The sequence below is a fragment of the Cyclopterus lumpus genome, chromosome 1 (genome assembly GCF_009769545.1).
Source record: "Cyclopterus lumpus isolate fCycLum1 chromosome 1, fCycLum1.pri, whole genome shotgun sequence".
Classification (NCBI taxonomy): Eukaryota; Metazoa; Chordata; class Actinopteri; order Perciformes; family Cyclopteridae; genus Cyclopterus; species Cyclopterus lumpus.
The window spans coordinates 466,312-475,000 of record NC_046966.1 but is presented as its reverse complement, the minus strand read 5'-3'; positions in this window follow the sequence as shown (position 1 = coordinate 475,000).

Sequence of the window (8,689 nt, the reverse complement as noted above, 5' to 3'; positions counted from 1 at the left end):
GCACCTTATTAACTCTGCTTCCTCCCCGGAGTCGTTGTGACTTCACGTCTCATAGGGTCCATTGGACCTGGAGGTGTCTGATGCTGGTGAGCCGGCCTCCCATTGGCCCTGCTGATGCCCCGCCCCCCCTCCTCTCTACCTCCTTCTGTTTCATGGATTGGAGGTCCATTCATACATTGTCATATTCATGTAATGTGTTTATGTAACTCTGTAACTCTGTTCATCTGTACACATGACATCTATTCTTCTGTCCATCCGGGGAGAGGGATCCTCCTCTGTTGCTCTCCTGAAGGTTTCTTCCCTTTTTTCCCTGTCAAAGGTTATTTTTGGGGAGTTTTTCCTGATCCGATGTGAGGTCAAAGGTCAGGGATGTTGTATGTGTACAGATTGTAAAGCCCTCTGAGGATAATTTGTCATTTGTGATATTGGGCTATACAAAATAAACTGAATTGAATTGATAAACCCCATGATATAAGGATACATACGATGTTATTAGATATAGTTGTCAAACATCTTGCCAAAAGGTTTATACAGTTATAATTGTATCTAATCATTGTGGACAATGTTGCTTATCAATAAGCAGTCCTGTTTTATGTCAGTATTTGCTATGTGAGGTGTTAAATTAAATGCTGGATTTGCACGGAAATTACTTTTTGTTCATGATCAAATAATTATATTATATACATGTTCCGCTTAAGACAGTGTCAGTGTCGATGGCATATTTATATTCACAGCTGCACATCAACACTACCATTTAATTTACATTATGCCACCATGTTATCACACATTGTAGTTGCTCATTGATCTTTACAAGTCACTGTTAATTCTCTATAGCCGTATGTATTAATATTCATCGTAATACTTACTTCCGGTGGAATTTAATTACGGTCCTTTTAAACGAGACCGGTCCAACCCTGCAGTAGTTTTGGAAGCAATTTTAAAAATGGCCACCAGGGAGAAATTTAGTTCATTCTTTAATAGTACTATTGCTAAGAGCTCTTATAACTAGCACATGTGTATGCAGAATTTCCATCTGTGAATGATACTGGTTAGAGAATTTTGGCAAACACATTTGCTAATGACAGTGTGCAGTGGTGGGTGCTATCAAAGGCAGTGCATGGAGGAGCCCCGAACTAGGGGATCCATAACATGTTCTCCTTTGTAGATTCATGAATCTAACTAATCTTTTTCAGTTCTACAGAACCATAGATATCAAATTAATTGACTGTAAATTCAAGAGAATATTATTATTAAAGCTGCTTTTAAAGCTGTTTTAAAATATGTTTCTGTCTTGACAAACTTCATGTAGAGTACATTAATTAAATGAAAGCATGAGCATCACCCACACTGGCGCTGTTATTTTTAACTATGACAGCATCAACTCTCCTCCCTCCCTCCAGGCTCACTTCTGCTGCCACATTAGCATTTGCATGAGATTAGTGTTGCAAAAAAGTCGACTTGTTGAATTTGCAGCTGTTCTGCCATCATCTAGGACCAATATTGATACAGTAAGACTGCTGCTTTAAAAAACACAGAGAGGAACATTGACACGGGTGTACAGAAAACACAGACATATGGGAGGCCTGCATACCCGATTAAACAAGGGCTGAATCAGGAAAAAAGTTACTCGATCCGACATTGATGCCTGTATAGAATCTGATGAGGGGGAAAGGTGTGAGGCAAGGAATAAAGAAAGGTAGAAGAAGCAGGAAGTGCAGAAGACAACAAAGGTCAAAGAGGCTGAAGGCGAACATGAAAGGGGACTGAAGCATCTTTGTGTTTGGTTTGGTTCCGTCAACAGTCATCCTGACAGGTTATGACAAAAGAAGGAAACCACAAAGACAGATGCTGACCCAACAGAGCAGGTTATGCCTCATTCCATCAGTAACTCTGGCCTTTACCGCACAACGGACAACTGATGTTGAGACAAGACATGGAAGTTAACGTTTGTGTTTATGCTCTGCATCACATGTACATTCATTTAGGGCATAATATGGAATCAAAAGTTGTTCATCACAAAATGGACTCATATCAACACAACTTAAGCTTTACCAATATTTATGAATGAATATTTAGAAAGAAACCTCTTTCAGCCTTTAAAAAGACCCTTATTGCCTAATTGACCAAGAAGTTTTTTCACTAACTAACATTAAGGGGTGACTATTCGACGATATGATCTAAGGAGCCTGATACAACTGCCAGTCTCACAGTCTAATGGCAGCAGTGAAGGGGAAAGGTAATGAAATATGGCATCATTCATCATTCATAAATAACCTAACGTATCAGAGCACTAGATATATTTAGAATTTATGAATGATTCTCTCAAATCCTCTGAGTCCCGTTGACTGTGAGCGTTACAAAATGGACTTTTATAACAAACAGAATAACAAACATCTCTATGTCTAATCGATCGAGGCTAACAACAAACAAACAGCCTGGCCATTATTCTGCAAAGAGACAATACAATAAAAGAGTTTTAGAAATGTTATATACAAAGCTTAAACAGAGATAAAAGGCAAGACTGGACCAATGAGATTGGATAATGTACATTCTCAGTCAGGGACAACCCTACTAACATTGAGTTCTCTAATAGTTTTCTCTTCATTTAAATGGATGTAAACAGACCTGTTCTAGTCCTCCGACCACTCAAAGCTCTGTAACACTTCATGACATCATTCACCCATTCACACACTGATGGGAGGAGCTACGGTTCCACCTGTCCATCAGCAGTAACTAACATTTTCACCCATTCACACGCTGATGGGAGGAGCTACCATGCAAGGTGCCATCTGCCACCATTTACTCCCATAGGGGGCAGCCTCCAGGCTAGGTTGGGTTAAGTGTCTTACCCAAAGACACATCACAATCTTCTGATTTAAGAACAACGCGCTCTACTTCAACAGGTGGCAATACACTTGTTAGATGCAGCCATCACAGTCTACACTGTCTCAGACTGCACAGCCATGTAAGGAAAAGCTCCCGAAAAGACATGGAATACTGCTTAGTTATTGGATTGACATGAATGTGTGTAAACTGACAGAGCCAAGCAGCAGTAAGATACTGACTCTGATACATGTAGATATCTGACCCCCTTTCAGCTCCAGAGTCCAGCTATGGTACCTCAAGAGCTCTGAACATGGTGGAGAAATGAAGTGATGGACTAAAGCCGACGTGCTGCTGACTTCATCATTTCATCGCTACACTGACACACACAATATGTTATCCCTCTCAATAAATCACTCTATGTGAATGTTAAATGAAGTGATCTGGCAAGTTGTGCGTTTCAATGATGTTTCACTAAACCTATCAATGTAGTTTGGTTGCCTAAACATAACTAATGCTTTTTGTTATGTTTTTGTGTTTTTGTGTTTTTTAATTTACAATATTACAGTTAAAAACTATGAGATTATTCCAAGAGATACATACATATATAATTGAGAAAGCAGTTTTGTTATATAGGAACGAGACAGGGTTGGTATGTGCATGTGTATGTTAAATGTTGCGCCTTTCAGCTCATTGTTTTGGTTTGATGATTCACGATTGCCGCTTCTGATTAAAATGTCTTTTGTCATCTCCTACCTCAAGTAGACGTGGAAAAACAACAAGCTACCCTGTTTATGATCAATCAATGATGCAGTAGAACATTTGAGCAAATCCATAGATTCATGGTTCGATCCCCGGCCCCTCTAGTCCATGTCGATGTGTCCTTGGACAAGACACTTAGCCCTAAATTACTCCCCAGCTGTGCTCACGGTGTATCAATGTTAGTTAGTCCTGATGGGCAGGTGGCACCTTGCATGGTAGCTCCTCCCATCAGTGTATGAATGGGTGTGAATGTTAGTTACTGCTGATGGGCAGGTTGAACCTTAGCTCCTCCCATCAGTGTATGAATGGGTGTGAATGATGTCATGAAGTGTTAAAGAGCTTTGGGTGGTCGGAAGACTAGAAAAGATCTATCCCTTTAACATTTGGTTCCCATAGGCCCAGTTATTTAAATCATGTCAATACCATTGTTTTCATCAAGTCAATAGGACTGTCTAATTCATGAAACATGGTTGGCCTATTGCACAAAATACATACACCCATTTTCTTCAAATTTCATCCATGTCTGGAAAAGCGATAGTTTAGTTGTGTGGCGGAAAAGTGAAACGAAATAAGTTACATAAGAATGCCCAATTGTTTGTTATCACATATCCAAGGTTGCCAGATGCAGCAACTAATATGCAAAAGGAGAACACAGAGTGATACTAATCTGTTTGGAGCAACAGTGACGCACAATACTATGATTCGGTCATTCGGTGTCAAAGTAGATAGCTTTTCTTTACATTTTAGATTTAATGCCAAATAAATATTGTTAATTTTTGGTTTCATTTTGAGAATTGAATTTCTTTTTTGCCGCTGGGAAAATGTATCAATTGTATCTTGTTTAATTCAACATGAAGACAACATGGAAGGAACTTGTAACTGCACACACACACTGATATGTTCACACATATGTTCATGTTCCAAGGCATTAATCCAAATAGCTATTAATTGCATCTCAAAAAGGCATCAAATTGCAACCTTTGCTTACAATATTTGCCAAGATTCTGTTCATGTTAGAGCCTCTGAAATCAATCAAATGCCATTTAATGTTCCTCATCTGTTGCTCTCCTCTTCCCTTTTCTCTCCCTGAAAGGGTTTTTTCTATTTTTGGGGAGTTTTTCCTGATCCAATGTGAGGTCAAAGGTCAGGGATGTCGTATGTGTACAGATTGTAAAGGGAGGTTGTAATTTGTGATTCTGGGCTATAAAATAAACTGAATTTAATTTAATTTAATTTTTTCACTTTTGAGTGCCAGTATTAAAATATGTGTGCCTTTCAATCATTTGGTTCTATTGTACAATGTTTTGTATTTGCCCCTACCAATTGATCTAGCTCCAGAAACCCCAAAAGGAAGTTTTATTACGGGGCAAAAATGTCAAAATTCCCAGTGGGAAATAAAAATATGAAATTTTCAGTATTTTTGTGAAAAACAGCATATATCTCTAGTCTATATATATAGATATATGGTTTGAACACAATGGGAATTTGAGTGTTAATGATATCATATTTGTTCTTACAGTATATATGTATTGATTAATTAACAGAAATATAGGCTTTTGCAGGATTTGTATAGGAGTGTTGCATTAGCTTCAAATTATACTTGTCACGATCTGGGTTTCGATCCCTGGTGGTCTCCTGCCCGTGGTGGTTCGTCCTGGTTAGATCCCTGGTGGTCTCCTGCCCGTGGTGGTTCGTCCTGGTTAGATCCCTGGTGGTCTCCTGCCCGTGGTGGTTCGTCCTGGTTAGATCCCTGGTGGTCTCCTGCCCGTGGTGGTTCGTCCTGGTTAGATCCCTGGTGGTCTCCATTGTAGAGTCTGTTGTTTTGTGAGATTTCTTGCTTTTGAGAAGAATAAAGTTTCCTTGCACCGTAGTCTGCGTTTGGGTCCTCTCTCGGTGGTTACACATGACAACACTATGAAATGGTTTTGGACTGTTTCCCAGCAGCTGTTGGTATCTGTGTTTAGTGGACATACAGACGTTCACTGGGTGCTTTCAGTCTATCTGCAGTCACGAGCCACAGACCTCTGTGCACCTCCTCACACTGTTTCTCTAATGGCATGTGGAATCATGTGTGAAATTAGTCATTTTGGTAGCCCTTCCCTGGTGCATTGCTATTCAGGTGCTGAAGAGAAGTGCAGGACGCGATGGAGAGACATTTGGAGCTGATACAGATATCTTTCCACCATTTGTTTTGTGGTGACGTGTTTCATTCTAAATTTGATTATTAGGAGAACTTTTAGAAATGCACATAGTTTAATCCCAAATAGTTAAAAAAAAAAAACTTTTAACGACGTTTAGAGTTAAAATATAGCAGCAAACAACTATTTGCTAAGTAAAGATAAAGCAAAGTAAAAATATACACACGCTCCCTCCATCAGAGCTTCTCCTTGCTTTGTTCACATAGCCTGGATGGTCACGAGTGCCTTTCGTGCCTTTAGTGCATGTGAGTGCATGTGAGTGCATGTGAGTTCATGTGAGTGCATGTGAGTGCATGTGAGTTCATGTGAGTGCATGTGAGTGCATGTGAGTGCATGTGAGTTCATGTGAGTTCATGTGAGTGCATGTGAGTGCATGTGAGTTCATGTGAGTGCATGTGAGTGCATGTGAGTTCATGTGAGTGCATGTGAGTTCATGTGAGTGCATGTGAGTGCATGTGAGTTCATGTGAGTTCATGTGAGTTCATGTGAGTGCATGTGAGTTCATGTGAGTTCATGTGAGTGCATGTGAGTTCATGTGAGTGCATGTGAGTGCATGTGAGTTCATGTGAGTTCATGTGAGTGCATGTGAGTGCATGTGAGTTCATGTGAGTGCATGTGAGTGCATGTGAGTGAATGTGAGTGCATGTGAGTTCATGTGAGTTCATGTGAGTTCATGTGAGTGCATGTGAGTTCATGTGAGTTCATGTGAGTGCATGTGAGTGCATGTGAGTTCATGTGAGTGCATGTGAGTTCATGTGAGTTCATGTGAGTTCATGTGCGTACATGTGAGTTCATGTGAGTTCATGTGAGTGCATGTGCGTACATGTGAGTTCATGTGAGTGCATGTGAGTTCATGTGAGTTCATGTGAGTTCATGTGAGTGCATGTGAGTTCATGTGAGTGCATGTGCGTACATGTGAGTTCATGTGAGTGCATGTGAGTTCATGTGAGTTCATGTGAGTGCATGTGAGTTCATGTGAGTGCATGTGAGTTCATGTGAGTTCATGTGAGTGCATGTGAGTTCATGTGAGTGCATGTGAGTTCATGTGAGTTCATGTGAGTTCATGTGAGTTCATGTGAGTGCATGTGAGTGCATGTGAGTTCATGTGAGTGCATGTGAGTTCATGTGAGTTCATGTGAGTGCATGTGAGTGCATGTGCATACATGTGAGTTCATGTGAGTTCATGTGAGTGCATGTGAGTTCATGTGAGTTCATGTGAGTGCATGTGAGTGCATGTGAGTTCATGTGAGTGCATGTGAGTGCATGTGAGTTCATGTGAGTTCATGTGAGTTCATGTGAGTGCATGTGAGTTCATGTGAGTGCATGTGAGTGCATGTGAGTTCATGTGAGTGCATGTGAGAGCATGTGAGTTCATGTGAGTGCATGTGAGAGCATGTGAGTTCATGTGAGTTCATGTGAGTGCATGTGAGTTCATGTGAGTGCATGTGAGTTCATGTGAGTTCATGTGAGTTCATGTGAGTGCATGTGAGTGCATGTGAGTTCATGTGAGTGCATGTGAGTTCATGTGAGTGCATGTGAGTGCATGTGCGTACATGTGAGTTCATGTGAGTTCATGTGAGTGCATGTGAGTTCATGTGAGTGCATGTGAGTGCATGTGAGTTCATGTGAGTGCATGTGAGTGCATGTGAGTTCATGTGAGTTCATGTGAGTGCATGTGAGTTCATGTGAGTGCATGTGAGTGCATGTGAGTGCATGTGAGTGCATGTGACTCGCATGCGGTCATGTGTCATCACGGACATGAAGCAGCCTCCAGACGGCATCAGGTCATCACTGTCAGCATTGCTTGACTTTGTACCGTTTGCACTGTGGCAGAAAAACTTGTTCAAAGCTTGCTTTTCCATCCATAATTTACAACTGGTTTGGTAAGGTTTTTTGGGGGGGCGGCTTTACAAAGTGTATTAGCTGCAAAGTGTGGATGAAGAATAGAGAACAAATGGAGGGGAGGAAAGAAAGGAAGGAAGGTAGCGAACCAAAGTGCTGCTGTGTTGACTGAATATAAGTGATGTTGATATGATGAACAGCCACCTCCGTCCTCTACTGTAATCAGTCATTCTGCCCTGACACGCTCAATGTGGCCATTTACTTGAAGAAGGGGATAAGAGAGCAGTGAATAGAGATGAATGGATTTTAGAAAGAAAGACAGTCAGCGATAAAAGGAAGCAATGAGAAGCAGGCAATTGTTTGAGGGAAGAAAGGCAAACAATGCTGATATTGAGAGTGGGTCATGTGTACGATTCAGGTAGATGAAGACAACGAGGGATTGTTGGAGAGGTGGTGGGTTTAAAAGATGAACACCCTGTCTGGACTCATCCAGTCCGTGCTTCAGTTCGCCCAGGCAGGGATGAGGTGATGATTATGTTCTGATCACCTGGTTAACATGTCGGAGGTCCCTTACGCTTACACACAGTTTTAGAAGGTTCCTTCTTAGCAAAATCACTTGTCACACTTTTGGGCAGGTGGCTGAGATAGGCTATATTTATAGCGTGCATACTATGCAGTTTATCAAACTACCATTTCAATGTCAAAAATGTACTTTCATACCTGATTTTTAAACTAACACAGATAGTAAGTCCTAACAGAGCTGGTCCAGGTACCGAAAGTGACACACTGGTGTGTCCACATCTTTCCAGAGACCTGGTTCAAGGGGGGCCTCCCAGAACAAACAACGCATTGAGCTTGACCGCCTTGTCTAACCGTAACCATAGCAACACTTTAGACATCAACCTTCTGAGTACCTGAGCTTGTCTCGACCAACCTTTGTTAAGCAATGTATCCGGATCCCCACGTTCAGGCAACAGAAAAGTGATAGAACTTTGATGCCTGCAAGAAAACATGTTTCTTAGTTTCAAATACTCAAATCAAAGATTGAAATTGGTTTGGTATGG